The following is an 18,472-nucleotide window of genomic DNA, read 5'->3' as shown; positions in this document are numbered from 1 at the left end:
TGCTACATTATGAACTTATGTCTCATTATGGACGTAAAGTCTGAGGGTGTTCAGACTGAAGTAGATTCTGAGTGTCTTCAATCTGAAGTAGAGTCTGAATGCAATAGACTTTATAATCTGGATGTAAGTCTGAACATAATCTGCTTTTAAACATATTTAGATTTAAGGTCTAGACACAATCTAAATAAGTTCAACTCCAGTATAGAGCCTGTCTTCTGTTTCTTTCAAATATAAACTTTGACAATATCATAGAGTTTATCTTCCGATTCTTTCAAGTATAGACTTTGACAGTATCATTTACATGTTTTATAATCTGCATAGTCTATTACTCAACCTTTAAACACATTAGTAACCTTTAATTTATTTTGTCATCTTCAAAATATCATAAGGCATTTCCCTAACAAAGGTGCTAGCTAAATATCAATATATACGTTTGACAACCTAGAGATGAGGTAATCTTGGTCGATGCATGAATTGACTAACCAAGTTCACAGCAAAACTAATATTGTTGAGAAAATTCCTATCAAGTTTTGAAGTTAACAAAACTTTCATATTCTTGTTTTTATTCTGAAGAATACTAGACTTATGTGCTATATCATGGAATGTTGTCAAAGTTTATTTTACTCCATAAATCTTTCCCACTCTGATGAGATCCAAACTAAAACCATGTTCAGAACAAAGATATAATCAAACTTAAGATTATTGATATTTCGACAAGGATTCAATACGTACGAGATTTATCTTTAATCTATGGCTTTTTGGCGAAGAATCTCACTCACATTTTATAAATATATTGATGGAATCAATCATGAATTGATGAAATCAATCTCGAAAACAAGTTCCTTTTTTGGAAGCATCTACTTATGGAAATCTAGATTCTGATTGTATGGGCGACCAAAATCGTCGGATTTTCATCTCAATCTTCAAATGGCTACAAGATTTCCTTAATCGATTATGTCCCATGAATTGATTGGAAGAAATTCCTTTAGGGAATGCCAATGGTTCAAAATGCATAGAGGAGTATTTAAGGGGGTCATTCAGTCCATTTGGGGTAGAGCGTAGAAATTGAAATTTCAAAGTTTGAGACATTTCCAATCACCTATTCTTCATCGATAGTGCTTACAAATTATATCCAAGAGAGAAAAACACAAGAGGTGTAACTTAGTAAGAGAAAAAGAAATCATCCACTGAGTGATTATACTCAAACCATTATATTTCTCTGTTGATACCTTAATGAAATTCAGCCATAAGGCTGCCAATATGGGAGAGTGGACGTGGGCTTGATCTAAGCCAAACCACTATAAATCTCATGCTCAATTTTCTCTTCCCTTAACTCTTTTGATTTGTTTGTCACAATATTTTTCTGAATTTAGCGAATTTCTAAACTACCTTCATTGAGTCTGAACTTACTTCAGAAGTCTAGTATCACTTTTAGTCAAACTTTGCTTGCAAAATAACTTGTTCTGCATTTATTTGTTTTTACACCTATTCACCCCCCTCTCTAAGTGGTAATACTAGCATTTTCAATTGGTATCAAAGCTGCGATGCTTGTCTTATTGAAGTGTTTTTACTTCTGAGCTATTGATCTTCTATGGCTAGTATCTTGGCATCGGGGCTAATTGAAGGACAAAACAATACCAGGCCACCCTATTTTGATGAAAAAGAGTACAATGTGTGGAAAAATAAAATAAATGCGTTCCTAAGATCCAAAAACCCTCTAGAATGAGATATTGTGGAAAGAGTCAATCTAAAGACAACATCAGCTTCAGACAAGGAAAAAGAAGTGATAGATAAAAATGCTGAGGATTCCAATCAAGCCTGAAATTACCAGGAGACAGGCTTTTGATGCTAAAGCTATTTATTCTTTATTTAGTCCCTTGTCTCTGTTGAATATAACATAATTTCTTCATATGAAACAACTCAAGAAGTTTGGGATAGGCTTCACGTCACTTATGAAGGAACAAATCATGTAAATGAGACAAAAATAAATATCTTACTTGATCAATATGAATCCTTCCAAATGAAACCTGGAGAATCTATTAGAGATATGTTCAGTCACTTTACGAAAATTGTAAATGAATTAACATATCAAGGTCAACCAATTTCTACTCCAATGAAGGTCAACAAACTACTACGAGGACTTTCAAATGACTAGAACCATGTGAAGATTTCAATTAGAGAGACACAAAGGATCATGCCTCTTTCTATTGACAAGCTAATAGGCACTCTTCAATCGTATGAAGTAGAACAGATCAATGATGAAGAGGATCCAAAAGGTAATAAGTCAATTACACTTAAGTCTAATGTTGATTCTAATGATACATACATAGATGATGACATAGATGACGAGGAGCTAGCCCTTATGATAAAGAAATTTAGAAAACTAAATAGGAAAGGAATAAGATTAAACTGAAAGAAGCAAAGCAAGCAAAATTTCCAGAAGAGATTAATGGAAGATGTTAAAACAAGCAAGGATGTAATATGCTTTGAGTGCAAGAAGAAGGGACACATCAAGCTTAACTTGTTGAAAAAGAAGAAAAGAAAGTATGAGAACTACAAGAAAGCTCTTAAAGTAGAAACCTGAAATGACACAAAATGTGAGGAAAGCGAACAGGAATTAGCAAATATATGTCTGATGGCTCGTTCAGAATTAGACTCAAAAGCAAACTTAGAGTTAGACTCAGACTCAAACATAGATTTAGAGTCTGACAAGGAAATCAAGGTAAATCATTCAGAAATTCCAATTAAAGTTTCTAAGTATATAGATGAACTTTGTCTCAATCTCAAATCCTCTCTTAAAATGATTTCCGAACTAAATAAGTAAAATTCAAAGCTTAGGCAATAGGATAATTCTTAGAGAGAAAAGTTTGAAAATCTAAAAAATGATTTTGATAGTTTGAAAGAAAATGTTGATTATTTTTCAAAAGAAAATGAATGTTTGAAAAATGAGATTTCAGATATTTCTAAAAAGTTTCAAAAGGATAAAAAACTTTAGGAAAAATTCTTTTAGCTCAAATACCTCATTTAAACAAATATGGTTTGGGTCTAAACAATGAAAGTACTCATTCAATTGATTTTCCTAAAGTGAATGAAAGACTTAGACAGACTCGAAATCTTTTTATAAAAATCATTTCCAAAAAGTTTTTGTAAAAGCTATTGGCTAAAATGCTCTTAAATGTTCTAAGTGTAACAGTTCAAAATATTTTGAGAATAAATGTCCTAAAATTTGGAGACTTGTTAAGAAGGATTGGGGAAAGGCTGTCTTTAAAACTAACTCACCTAGACCCAAGAAAATTTGGGTACCAAAAAAAAAGTTTGAGATTTCTTTTTTATTGCAGATCATTGTTAAAAGAAAAAGCAAACGGTACTTGGACAGTGGCTATTCTAAACATATGACTGGAGATTCAAGCAGTTTTGTAAAGCTAGAAAAACAAAAATGAGGAAATGTATCTTTTGGCGGGAATAGCAAAGGAAAAATTATTGGACATGGAACAGTGAAGATTGGAAGTTTAATTATCAATAATGTTTCATTGGTAAAATGTTTGAATTACAATCTTCTGAGCATAAGCCAGCTATGTGATATAGGATTTAGAATCAATTTTCAAGAAGATGTTTGTTCTAAAGTTAGTCGAGATTTATCTTAATCCTTTACTGGGCGAAGACATGGCAATATTTATCTTATGGACACAAGTCCAAAGAGCTCTTAATGTCTTATTTCAATTCAAGATGAAGCATATCTCTGGCATCGGAAACTTGGGCATGTGAATATGAAACAAATTGCTTAACTTTTTTCTAAGAAGCTAGTACGAGGTCTTCCCAAAATGGCATACCAAAAGTCAGAATTGTGTACTCTATGTATCTTGGCAAAACAAGTTAGAAGCTTTTTTAAACCTATAAATCAAATTTATGTCAATCGTGTCTTGCAGCTTCTTCATATGAATCTTTTTTGGACCAACAAGAACACAGAGCATTGGTGAAAAGATATACTGTTAGGTAGTCGTGGATGATTATTCACGATTCACTTGGGTTTTCTTATTGGCAAATAAGTCTGAAACCTTCTCTTATTTTTTAAAGTTTGCTAAGAAAGTTCAAAACGAGAAAGAATATGTTATTTCAAGTATAAGACTGATCACGGGGGAGAATTTGAAAATTAAGACTTTACAAGTTTCTGTGATGAGAATGGTCTTCAACATGTTGTGTCTTCTCCATATACCCTCGAACAAAATGGAGTTGTAGAAATGAAAAATAGATTGTCACAAGAGATGGCCAAAACTCTACTGATAGAAAGTAAAATCTCTTCTCGCTTTTGGGCAAAAGCAGTTTCTACTACCTGTTATATAATTAACAGGGTATTTTTAAGGTCCATCCTAGAAAGACCCCCTACGAAGTATATAAAGGGAAGAAACCAAATATCTCTTATTTTCATGTGTTTGGTTGCAAGTATTTTATCTTAAAGAATGCAAATGATCGGTCTGAAAAATTTGAAGAAAGATCGGATAAAGGAATATTTCTTCGTTACTCCACTTCAAGCAAAGCTTACAAGGTCTTCAATAAGAATACTCAAACTGTTGAAGAATCTATAAATGTCATATTTCAGGAAAATATTCAAAACCAACAAGACTAGACTCAGCTTAAAGAGTTTAAACTAGTTTCAGACTTAATAAAGTTCGATTCTCCCAAGGGACTTCACTCATTTGGTGATCAAAGTCAAGCAAAACAAGAGTCAAAGGAATCGAAGAAAACTAACGATCAGCAAATCCCTACGAGAAACGAAAAACCAAATAGCAACTGGTGTGAAAGCTAGTACGAGCACCTAAAGGGGGGTGAATAGGTGCGAAAGAAAATTTTATGAAATAAAATATAAGATTTTGCTTTTAAACCAACTCTATTTAGTAATAGACTTTGAAAAGGAAATTAGACTCTAATAAATAGATAAAGTTATGATCAAAGTAAAAGAGCTTAGGGAAGAGAATAAGAACACAAGGTTTATAGTGGTTCGGCTTAATCCAAGCCTACATCCACTCTCCCGCACTGACAGCCCACCGGCTGGATTTCACTAAGAATCAAAAGAGTTGTTACAGTATAACTCTTCCTTGATTCCACAGTGTAGAGACTCTACTACACTTCCTCAAGGTCTCACAGAAGTATAAACTCTCTTTTGAGTACAAGTTCACACTCAACAATTTGAATTGACAATGAACAAGGAGGTTCAGACTTTGAAATTTTTCTATTGCACACACAGTCGAATAACTAGAACATCTTCCTTATATACTCCTCCATGCCTCCACATCCATTGGCACTTTTCAAATGAGCTTTTCCAATCTACCCGTTGGACAGAATCAATTAGGGAGATTTCGAGTTACTTAAGGAATATGACGATAGCCCACCAATCCCGCTCACCCATATAATCAGGATCTAGGTTTTCATAAATAGAACCTTCCAAGTATGCTTCACCAATCAACTGATCCAAATTATCCGAATTAAATTTAAAATGAATAATAGATTCTAAAATGCTATATCCAGCCAAGAAATCTTATTTAGTCGATAGAATCAAATCCTCAAAGAAATACTTAACTCTAGATAACTTTTCTTTGACGGTCTAGAAACTGTCAATGAGGGTATACTTTGAATCTGGAGTTTGGTGGTCCGGTGGTCTTCGGACTTTGACAAAAGAGTCTGCAAGTCTTCAGACTAGACTGATGGAAATATTTTGTCAGCTTCAAAATACCCAATGAAGTTTTCTCCAACAACTGAAAACACAAATTAAGTCATCCCAAAGAACTCATCATTGGCAATATAGAAGAAGGAATCCACACCAAATCCAAAGCAAGAAAAGATTCAAATACACTAAGCACTTATTCCGGAAATAGAACCAAAAGGAGTAAAAGAAGCATTATCTGACGAAAGCTGGATGGAAGCAATGTAGGAAGAACTCATAAAATTTAGATTCAATAATGTCTAGGAGCTAGTTCCAAAACTGAAAGGAAAATCTGTGATTGAAACAAAGTGGGTGTTCAAAAACAAGATGGATGAAAAGGGCAAAGTAACCAGGAACAAAGCAAGACTTGTGGCAAAAGGATACACACAAGAGGAAGGAATAGACTATGATGAGACTTTTTCACTTGTGACTAGGTTAGAAGCCATTAGATTACTGCTTGCATATACATGTTTTCATAATTTCAAGTTATTCCAGATGGATGTCAAGAGTGTTTTCCTAAATAGATTTATACAAGAAGAAGTCAATGTGGAACAACCACTGAGATTTGAAGATCCTAGAAAACTAGACTTTGTCTATAGACTGAAAAATACGTTATATGATCTGAAACAGGCATCTCGAGCTTGGTATGAGAGACTAAGTAAGTTCTTGATAAGCAGTGGTTTTAAGAAAGAAATGATTGATACAACCTTGTTTATCAAAAAGGAAAAAAAAGATTTTCTACTTGTTCAAATATATGTAGATGATATAATCTTTGGATCTTTTGGATCTTCTAATGAAGATCTGTGCAAGAAATTCTCAAAGTCTATGCAAGAAGAATTCAAAATGAGCATGATGGGTGAATTAACTTTCTTTCTGGGTCTACAAGTCAGACAATCAAAGAAAGGAACATTCATCTATCAAGAGAAATGTGCCAGAGATGTTATCAAGAAGTTTGGAATGGAAAATTGCAAGAAGACCGAGACTCCCATGTCAAGTTCTTCAAAACTTGACAAGGATGAAGATGGAAAAAAAGTTGACCAAAAGATATATAGAAGCATGATTGGTTCTCTTCTTTATCTCACTGCCTCTCGTCTTGATATTCTATTCAATGTGTGTGTGTGTGCTAGATTCCAAGCTTATCCAAGAGAGTCTCATCTTAGTGCTGTCAAACGTATTATCAAATATATTGCAACTTATTAGAAGTTAGGTATGTGGTATCCAAAAGGATGAGACTTTACTTGGTTATTCTAATGCTGATCTAACTAGTTGTAAAGTTGATAGAAAAAGTATTTCAGGAACATGTCAATTGTTAGGACAAATGTTAGTGTCTCGGTTCTCAAGAAAGAAGAACATTATGGCACTCTCAACAGTAGAAGCAGAGTATATTGCTTTTGGAAGTTGCTATTCATAGATTCTCTTTATCAAGCAACAATTAAGGGATTTTGGAATAGAAGAATCCTACACCGAAATCAGATGTGACAACACAAGTGCAATCAATCTTACTAAAAATCATATCCTTCATTCAAGGGCAAAACATATTGAAATCCGTCATCACTTCATAAGAGATCATGTGCAAAATGGAAAAATCAATGTTCAATTCATTGATTCAGAGAATCAACTAGCAAATATCTTCACCAAGCAAAACATATTGAAGTCTATCATCACTTCATAAGAGATCATGTGCAAAATGGCAAAATCAATGTTCAATTCATTGATTCAAAGAATCAACTAGCAAATATCTTCACCAAGCCATTAGAGAAAGGCTTATTTGAGTCTATCTGTGAAAAGCTAAATATCACCCTTGCATCTGACTAAAGTCCACGGATGAGCAAACTCACCAGATCAACATATGGAAAATACATCCTTCTAAAAGCCTTCCAAACTCAGGTAATTTCATTTTAAATTTTGGCGTGTAAGTTTCTTTGTTTATTAAACAAATATGTTTATTCTCAATTTACTACTTGCCTTTTATATTTTTGGAAATTGTAATATCTCTTCTGATTTTTTGGAATTTATTTTGAAAATTATTGACAATTATATTTTTTGAATTTAAAAAAAAAAGTTTCGTTTTATGATGGTTCAGTTGCTGTACTTTGTTTTCTTTAAATCCTTCAAATTTTTCTTTCCAATAACTAGATTGTCTTCAAACCCTAACTCTCGAACCCTCATCTCTCTTGATCTTCTCTCAAATCCTCTGCGAAATTTCTCACACATTCTCACACAAATATGTCGTCCAAGTCCTCTAAGTCTACTTCAATGTCCTATAAAAGAAAATCCTCTCGTATTGCTAGTTGCAGGCCTCGGTTTGTCCCTGAAAGACCAACGCATTTTGATCTCACTAGCGACGATTTGCCTCGAAGCTCTTCTCATCGCTCAGCAGAAGAGGAAGTCACTCAGGAAGCAACTCCTATTTCGATAAGAAGGCCTGAAGTACTTCTTAAGCATTATAAATTTTTGAAATTGGGAGGAAGTCCTATGGATTTCATAAGTTTTTTTTTTTTTTGAAAGAAAATGGTTATGGAAATGAAATCCTATTTTTGAGAGCCATGGAGAAGTTAGGGCTGGTAGAAGTTGGCATAGCCGAAAAAGAATTTTTGAACTTTCCTGTTGATCCTCGCTTTAGGATGGAGAGTCAAATCGAAAACAAAAAGGAAGATGATGATGAGAGGGTTTTCAAGAATTTTCAACTAAAAATGAGTGTTGCTGCTGAAGTCGCTAGAGAAAAGACAGTTGTTTCATTTGAAAGATCACAAGAAAGTTTTCTCTCAAATGCTAAACAAAGGGGTCATCAACCCTCGCACTATGGATTTTGACTTCCTGGATTCCATCAAGGTGAACTTGAGAGAAAAGTTTTCCAAACTTCAGATGGAGAAGTTCTGTGTAGAGACATCGGAAGCTTACCCCGAATTGATAGCGTACTTTTATTCCAATTTGTCTATGTTGGATCCTACTCATATGCAAGTTACTGTGTGATAGAGTGTTTGATGTTGATGTTAATCTGTTGGCTGACATTCTAGGGGTTGAAAGGAGTGGTTTCCTGCTCATTAATGTGTCTAACGAGCAAGTCACTAAGTTTCTGGCACAGGACAGGATTCCTAAGGGGAGTATTACTTACTCTTGGATGTCTGCTTCCAATATCTTGCTGCACAAGATGGTCATCAAATGCATCAAACCAAGGCTACTTCAAAGACTAATACTTTCAAATTCAAAGCAAAGATGATGTGGGCCATCTGCAATGGTATTGTCTTCTCACTCCCTCACACAATCATACTGCACATGTACAAAACTATTATGAAAGGGAAATGACAACTACCCTACGTGGCGTTAGTAACCAAACTCTTCAGACACTTTCATACTCAACCGCCATCTTAGCTTCACTCCAAAACCATTGCTCCCATGCAAATTGGATTGAAAATTATTTCAAAGATGCGATTGAAGGATCTCTCTGGAGCCCTAACTCTTCTGAAGAAAGAATCTATTAGTAGAGTCAAGTCAGGATCTGCTGCTAAGAAGAAACGCAAAGGGAAAAGCGTCGTCTCAAAAACACAAAAAAGGAAACAACCTATTTTTCTTTAGGATGAAAAAGAGTAAGATGATGACGATGATGAGACAATCTCTACTATTGCCTTGTGTGATCTTTAAGGTTTTACTGATTCTAAGGACAAAGAAGAGGATGAAAGTGAGAAAGAACCAGAAGAAGAGAGTGATGGTGAAGAAACTAAAGTGAAAGAGAGTGAGGATGATGACTTAGAAGAAGATGCCAATGTGAACAAAGAACAGGATGAGACTGATAAGGAATGAGAAGATACAAGGAAAATTGATGCCCCAAATAATGAGGAAATGGGAACTGGTTAAACTCGTGATGGCAAAGAAAAGGTTCAAGAATGAGAAGTTACTTCTCAGACTGAAGGCACCAAGACAGGCGGAGTAGGTGAGAAAAATCCTTTTGCTGAACCAACTGCTAGTGATGGCATCAATCAATCTCCTCCAAATGCTGAAGATATTTTTGCATCTCATTTCCCTAAAATCTCACCTGAGAGTCTACAGACAGAAGCTAATGTTCAGGGGGAGCAAAGAACTTCACATGTTCGGGTTGATGTTCCTTCATTTCTGCACACTCTATGGTACAATTTGCCGAAGTTAGTACCTAAACAGAACCAAAATCAAACTATCCTCGGATAGTAGAACTTCTCTTGGAAATTAAGGCACGGCAATATGAAATGGAGTTTGAAATCCTAAAATTGCATGCTGCTTTCAGTACTACCTCAGAGTCTCTTACAGGTCATGCAGACCTTGGAGGATTTCCAACTTGTTCGTGTTCCCAAACAACCCTGATCCTTTTTTGACCCGACCTCTTCTTATGCTTAATTGCTTTTATATTTTTGTTGTTGACCAAAAGGGGGAGAGACTATGCAGATTGAATCAAATTTTATCTTTGACTTGTGATTATGTTTTGAACTTTTCTTGGTGTGTTTTGCAAACTGATGTGTTTTGTGGATAAAACTATATGCAGACTATGTGTATTTATTACAATTACTATCTGTTCTCTTTATCAATTATCATATGTTGCTAAAGTGTTGTTTTGCAGGATGTAATTTTCATATTATGATTAAATTTGCATGAAAAGTTTTGTCCCCATAAAAAATGAAGAGATTGTTGAGAAAACTCCTATCGGATTTTGAAGTTGACAAAACTTTCCTATTCTTATTCTTATTTTGAAGAATACTAGACTTCTATGCTATCTCGTGGAATGTTGTCAAAGTCTATTTTACTCCATAAGTCTTTTGTACTCTGACGAGATCCAGACTAAAACCAAGTCCAGAACGAAGATATAATCAAACTCAGAATTATTGATCTTTCGACAAGGATTCAGTACATATGAGATTTAACTTTAATATCTAGCTTTTTGGTGAAGAATCTCACTTACATTTTATAAATACATTGATGGAATCAATCATGAATTGATGAAATCAATCTCAAAGACAAGTTCCTTTTTGGGAAGCATCAACTTATAGAAACCTAGATTTTGATTGTATGGGCAACCAAAATCATTGGATTTTAATCTCAATCTTCAAACGGTTACAAGATTTCCTTAATCAATTATGTCCAATGGATTGATTAGAAGAAATTCCTCTAGAGAATGCTAACAATTAGAAAAGCGTAGAGGAGTATTTAAGAAGGTCATTCAGTCCATTTGTGGTAGAGCGTGAAAATTGAAATTCCAAAGTTTAAGCCCTTTCCAATCACCTGTTCTTCATCAACAGTACTTACAAATTGTATTCAAGAAAGAAAAACACAAGAGGAGTGACTTAGTGAGAGAAAAAGAAATCCTCCACTGAGTGATCATATTCAAACCATTGTATTTCTCTATTGATACCTTAGTAAAATTCAGCCAAAAGGCTACTACTGTGAGAAAGTGGACATAAGCTCGATTTATGCCAAACCACTATAAATCTCGTGTTCAATTTTCTTTTCCCTTAACTCCTTTGATTTGTTTGTCGCAATCTTTTTTCTGAATTCCATGAATTTCTAAACCACCTTAATTGAGTCTTAACTTACTTCAGAAGTCTAATGTCACTTTTAGTCAGACTTTGCTTGCAAAATAACTTATTTTGCATTTATTTGTTTTTACACCTATTCACCCCCCCTCTAGGTGGTAATACTAGCATTTTCAAATATTTGGTCTAGTCATAAACATATATTGTAGAGCACTAACCATTTGTCAATACAATGTTGGAGAAGCAAGAACCTCACCATCGTTAGCAAAAAATAGAGTCCTCTAAGCTAGAGGAGTAGATACAAACTTAAGCTTAACAAGGTCAAAACTTTCGCAAAAGACTATCAACATACTTGACTTGAGATAAAAGCGTATTGTCAAAATGTTGATGAGCCTCAATGCCAAGATCCTTCATAGCAAATTCCTGTGAGAGCCGAGTAAGCAAAGAGTATAATAACTCAGGAGTATCATTGGCAACAAGAATATCATCAACATGCAACATAAGATACACACTACCCTCGTAGGAAGCATGGATAAATAACGAAGGATCGACCTTACTCGCCATTAAACCCAAAAAAAATAAATAAATAAATAACATCTGAAACAGTGAAACCATGCACATGGAGCTTATTTTAAACCATAGATGGCTTAGTGGAGATGGCACACATGATTCGAGAATTCAGGATGAGAGAGGTTGGCACATGTAAACTTCCTCACAAAGGATGCCGTGCAAGAAGGCATTCTTAACATCAAGTTGATGTGTGGCCCATCCCGAAGAAATCGCAATAAAAAGAACAGCTCGAATTTTAGTGGGTTTAACACCTAGGCTAAATGTTTCCTCATAGTCCTGCTCGGCTTGCTGCTTAAATCCCTATGCAATGAGACGAGTTTTGAAGTGTTGTTGACACCTAAATTTTGGTGACCCATTTAGACATTTATCGTATTAAAAATTATGGGTTAATTTTATCCTTGAAAAAATAAAATTACATGGCATATAGTTTAGGAAACGTTTTTGTTTATTTTATTGGACCAACGGCGAGTGCAAAATTTTTCACATATTCCGTTAGGATTTTCATATATTTAGGCAATATACACCGAGTGATGTATTTTTGATGGAAAGGAAATTCTCAAATGAAATATTGGAAAAAAAACACAAAAAATATTGCGCATGGTGGGATGATATATTCAATGGTATTTTGCACGTGCCAAGTTGGCAATGAAATATACCACAGAGATACAATTTTTCGGTGTATAAAAAGAGTCGCGTACGGTGGGGAGCAAAGGAGGCCACGCAATTGAGACATTCGGCCATATTAAAAGAAAAAAAAATCAGAGAGAAAAGCATGAGAGAGGGGGGCCATTACGTCGGTAAAAAAGAGAAAAAGGTGAAAAAGTGAGTGGAGAGAGGAAAAGTAAAAAAAAAAAAAAAAAAAAGAGAAAAAGAAAAGAAAAGCCCCCTTTGCGCGACTGTTCATCTTCCCCGCAGGGGGGCCTTCACCGGCCCTGTCGCCGTCGAACCCCACCGTCGCCGTCGCCGATCTCCATCCGCAAGAGCTCGAGCTGCCGATCTCTACCGCGAGCCACGACAACCCCCTCGCCGGAGCCCGCGCCGGAACCCTAGTCGGCGATCTCCCCTCGCTAGACCGGCCATCAGCTTTATTTTTCTTTTTCTTTTTCAGAAAAAAAAAAAAGAAAAAAAGAGATAAGAAAAAGAAAATTTAGGTGATAACGGATCCTCCACGCTCTCCCATTATCACGCGATTAAGAGCAAGAATGGCCGACCAAAGCGAGATGCGCGATCGCATGTCCTCCGTGGAAGATCAACTCAAACAGTTAGCCGCTTCCATGCAGCTTATAACAGCTCAACTTCAATCCCTCCAAGTGAACCCGAGTCCTCCATCTGCTCTCCCTGAGATAGTGGTCCCGAAGTAGGCAAACAAGGCCCAAATGGGTGAGGATGACATGGATGAGCTAGAAGATGATCCATTCCCGATCAATGTGGAAAATGCTAAGCTTGTCAACATTCCTAAGACGGAGCAAGATGAACACTTTGCGAAATTGGAAGAAAAGTTGAAGCAATTGCAGGAGTCACAGAGTTCGCTCCCGTTCGACTTGTCTGTGTACGAGAAAGTCAAGATGCCAAAGAAGTTCAAAATGCCAGATTTTGAGAAATACAATGGTACTTCTTGCCTAAAAGCTCATCTGCAGATGTACCACGTGCGTATGGCCCAGTATGTCAAAAACGAGCCTCTTATGATCCAATCATTACATGCGAGCTTGACTGGGCCGGCACTGAATTGGTATGTCATGAAGAATGTGAACCTTCTCAACACCTGGAATGAAGTGTCTGACGCATTTCTCAAGCAATACAAGTTCAACATGGATATTGCACCTTCTTGAGAGGATCTTGAGAGGGTGGAGAAAAAGAAGAGCGAGTCGTTCAAAGAGTATGCCGTGAGATGGCGAAATCTGGCAGCTCAAATCAACCCCGAGCCTACTGACAAGGAGCTGATGAAGTTGTTTATCAAAACTCTCCCATCCGAGTTCCATATACGGATGGCCAGCACGTACGTTGAAAACTTCAATCAGCTTATTCTTGTGGGGGAACAAATCGAGATGGGGATAAGGGAAGGCTAGTTTACTAAGCCATCGAGTAGAAGATTCTTTGCCAAGAAAGATAAAGAGCCTACTGAAGATGTGAATATGGCTTATAGCCAAGAAAGTACCAATCGTGCCCCGACTATCCAAATGAATCAAAGGCAACAAGCTGCCCAAGCAAGAAGACAGTTCACCCCTCTCCCTGGATCTCCATCCCAAGTGTTGGCAATCCTAAGACAGAAAGGTTTGCTTACTAACGAACCGAAGCATCCTAATTGTGAAAGCATCCGAGGCTACGACCCGATGAAGAAGTGTGATTATCATAGCGGCGAATTGGAGCATTCAACTGATGAATGTTTCACTCTAAAGCATAAGATCCAAAACCTCTTAGACACGAAGGCCTTCTCATTTCAAACTGCTCAACCGAACGTCCAAAAGAATTCTCTACTGGAGCATGAGGGTACGGTCAATGTTATCCTGGAACCAGATGTTGAAGTTGAATCAAGTTACCACTCATTTGAGTTGGTATCCACCATACATGCATCTCAAGATTCACCACTCGCTCCTGAAGTATCAAATGTTGCCCTTATGATGGGAAGGGTGACGATTGGGAATGGTTTTGTTCCTGGTAATGGCATTGAAAGAAATGGTCAAGGTGTTCGAAGTCCCAATGAAGCCCCTCAGAGGTCCCGTGCTGCTAGATTAGGGTACCATGGAAGAGGTGGGGAAAGTTCTAGAGGACGAAGACAGGTAAGGCAGAACCTGCCACCTAACCAAGGGCAAGGAAGGCAAAACCCATCACCCCCGAACATTCGCGAGACATTCCCTGGTCCTCCAATAATGATGCAGAATGAAGCAGAAATAATGGACCCCTTGGGGCAACCAGGCGGAAAATTCGACTATCTGGTGAAGTATTCGGCTCCTCCTAGTTTCTACATTGATCCCCGCGACATTCTCTCAGATGGATGGGGTGGCATGGATAATCCGATACCCCCGGAAACAGAGAACCCCGAAGATGTATTCAAAGGAATCACTAGTCTCTTCGATGACGTCTTCATAGGGACCGCTGACGAAGGACCTTCGGAGGAGATGGGCTCTGGCCCACAAGAGTAACTTGCTACTTTCTCACATTCCCCTACGCGGGAATTTTTATCGCTTTCTAGAGCTTGTTTTTGATGTCTTTTTTTTCGCTTTCTTTTTAGGGCTTGAAAATCGCATTTCCATTCAATAAATGTAATTGATTGATGAATATCAATAAAATTACGAGTTTTATTTTGAGGGCATGATGAGGTATACCAAACTAGCCCGGTGACGATATCCAACAATGAAAAAAAAAAAAAGATATCATCCATAGAGAAATTCTGAGGACTAGGCTTCTTCATGCTTCCTCATAAGAAAAAAAAAATCATTTTTGAAACCATTTCAAAAAGCATGCATTAGGTTACCCTTGTTTGTTTTTCTAACTTATTTACTTCATGTCTCAGAGCATAACAAAGAGGCGATTGAAAATAACGCGTCAATTTCCAATGATAGTGGGCCCATTGATTTGGGAACATACCCCCAAAGAAAAAATAGATGTGGGGGGCAAAAGATCATTTCCTAGCTGATTGTGATGACATCTCCCAAGAGTGAAGAGGACTTTAAACACTACTTATCATTTTACTTGTCCTGAGCGATTTCCTTGCACATCAATAGATTTTTTTTAAGGTGTTAAACACTAAATTATCCCTGGGGTAGCAAGAAAAATAAAGCTGATGGCCAGTCCGGCGAGGAGAGATCGCCGGCTAGGGTCCCGACGCAGACCCCGTGACGCAAGCCCGTGCCGACCCACGACAACCCCCTCACCGGAGCCCGCACCGGAACCCTAGCCAGCGATCTCCCCTCACCGGACCGGCCATTAGCTTTATTTTTCTTTTTCTTTTTCAAAAAAAGAAAGAAAAAGAAAATTTAGGTATTTTCTTTATCTTATTTTTGTTTTATTATTTTTGCTATTTTATTTTATCTTTTTAGGGTAATTATTCTTTTAATGTGAAATTGAAATTTCATGATATGAAATTGCCTTGAAATTAGTGATTGTCAGTCCGATTTTCGCGCCCGAAATCCGACTCGCAATTACTTAAAAAAAATCGCTAATCCGATCTCTCGCCCGAGATCCGATTCATGATTTATGTGAAATTGGCCAACCCGATCTCATGTGCAAGATATGGTTCATCAATTTGGGTATCAATATGGCTTGATTTGCTGTGGTGTTACTTAAATTAGTTTTCTTTAAAAAAAAATCAAAAAATGTAGTTTTAGGGTTTGCATGCTCATAATTTGTATTTTATTTCGAATTTTCAAAAAAAAAAAAAAAAAATCAAATCAATTAATTTAGGTTGCTAGTTCATTTTTTAACTTGGATTGCATGTTTAATTATTTGGCAATTATTAATTTCAAAATTTAGAAAACAAAAAAAAAAACAAAAACACAAAAACACAAAAAAAATCATCATGCATATATCATGTAGAGTTAGGGTACATTTTGCACGTCATTGCATATTAGGATAAAAATTGCACTTAGTTTAATTTAGATAATTTTTTTAATTTATTTTTTTGTTTAGGTACTTTTTTAGATATATTGCATTTTAAGATTATTTTGGTTAAGATAATATTTTAGTTTAAATTAGGATTTGGCTCAACCTAATTCCTAATATAAATTAAATAGGATCTTAATCTAATTAGGTAATTTTCACATTTTATTTAATTTCGAATTTCATGAAAATACAAAAATGTCATAGGTTAAATTAGTTTTATTATTTAGGATGAAATGCATTCTTTTAGGAAAAAAAAAAACTTCATATGCACGTCATTAGGGTTAGATTCATTGAGATGCATGTCATTTAGTATTTTTGCTAGGCCCATTTAATTAGAAATTACATGTCATTAGAATTAGGTCATTTAGTTAATATTGCATTGCATATTGCATGATTTTCATTAAAAAAGTGAAAACAAAAAAAAGAAATTGTGTGTTAATTAGAAACCATATCTAGGATTATTGATGTGGATTTTAATTTAACATTGCAGATGCTTTCGTTGCTTTGAGGTAAGTTTTTGCAATTTATTTATTGTTTATTTGGGTGTTAAATTGGTGGATTGTGCACCTGTATGACCACCTCACATGTTAGGGAAATAGATTTAAAATCAATCCAAACTGCTTACCAAACATTTTTCAAAATAAAAAGAAAGGTATTGAAAGGGCGTTAGAGAATTCTAGCGTAACCAAGTCCCCGTACCCATAGTCTCTGGTTCGTAGAAGCAAAATAATTCTCTCGTTATTTTACTTGGGTTTCTAATCGACCCACCAAAAATAGATTAGTGGCAACTCCTTATTAAAAATCAATTGCATGCTAAGAACTTGAACCTAAGTCGCGAATTGGTATGGGCTTGGGAAAGCCCGAGTTAAGTCTAGGCTTAACAATCCATTAGCCAAACCCTAGGTGGTTCACACCCCGAAAAATTTGGTCGCAACAAGTGTTCCACAGTTCTATCGGGTTTTTCCTTAATCTAAAAAACCCATTTATAACTGACTAAATTCTTAGAGAGATCCGGTGGTACAAGATCCCACATGTGATTGGTGATCAAGGCATTGAATTCATCTACCATGGCCACTTTCCAAATGGCCTTAGAGTAGCAAGTCGAAGCCTCTTCATGAAAAGAATGAGAGAAATTAAAAATTTCCTGGTTTTAAAATTTTCAAATTTGGCACAAGTCTACATAGGATGAGTCAGAAGAGAAGAAACGGAAGTAGAGGAGCTGGATAGAGATGTAGAGGGGATTTGTGGGTTTGTTATGGGAGAAATTTGGTCGGGCAAGGAGTGAGGCAGGGACAAGGTGAGTGAGTTCGAAGGGAGGGGAGGTGGAGGCGAAAAAGAATTGGAAGTAGGCCGGGTAAGATGAGAGAAGGAGAGAGGCAAATTAGGAGATTGGGCTAGAGAAGAAGAAAGAGACTAATGAGGAGCTTGAGGGCTAGAGGAGGCAGAAGGAAGAATAGATTGATTGGAGTAAACAAAAAGTGAAGGATGTGATATGGAACAGTGGATTGTGGGACTAAGATTTGAAGGTTTTGATAAAAAGGGAAAATTCTCCTCATCAAAACCAAACATGACAACTGATAAAAACACAACCACTTGATCGATGAAGGCAATGATAGCATTTGTGATTGGACGTGTACCTAGAAATACACACGGCACCAAATGAGGTTCTAGCTTATGAGAAACACAAGATGGAAGAAAGGGATAACAAAAGCACACCCGAAAACCCAAAAGAATAAGTAATCAAATTTGAACCCAAATAAATAATGGAAAGAAGAAATATTGGATATGACAGAAATGGGAAGTCGATTAATAGGGTAAATAGCAGTGAGAAGAGCATCGACCCAATATAAAGGAGGCATATGAGCATAAATTAATAAGGTTTGAGACATTTGGATTGACTGTCTGATTTTGTTTTGATAGACCATATTGAGATGAGGCGTTTGGACAAAAAAAAAACATTGAATAATACCATTTTCACGTAAGTATGCTTGGAATGCATTATTAGTTATTCACCTCCCCCATCAGTTTGTAAAAATTTAATTTTGGCATTGCACAGATTTTAATAAAACAATGAAAGCAATGAAAGTGTGTAGGCACTTCATATTTA

Source organism: Eucalyptus grandis, chromosome 6, assembly GCF_016545825.1.
Source record: "Eucalyptus grandis isolate ANBG69807.140 chromosome 6, ASM1654582v1, whole genome shotgun sequence".
NCBI classification, from domain to species: Eukaryota; Viridiplantae; Streptophyta; class Magnoliopsida; order Myrtales; family Myrtaceae; genus Eucalyptus; species Eucalyptus grandis.
Note: the sequence above shows the minus strand (reverse complement) of the source record.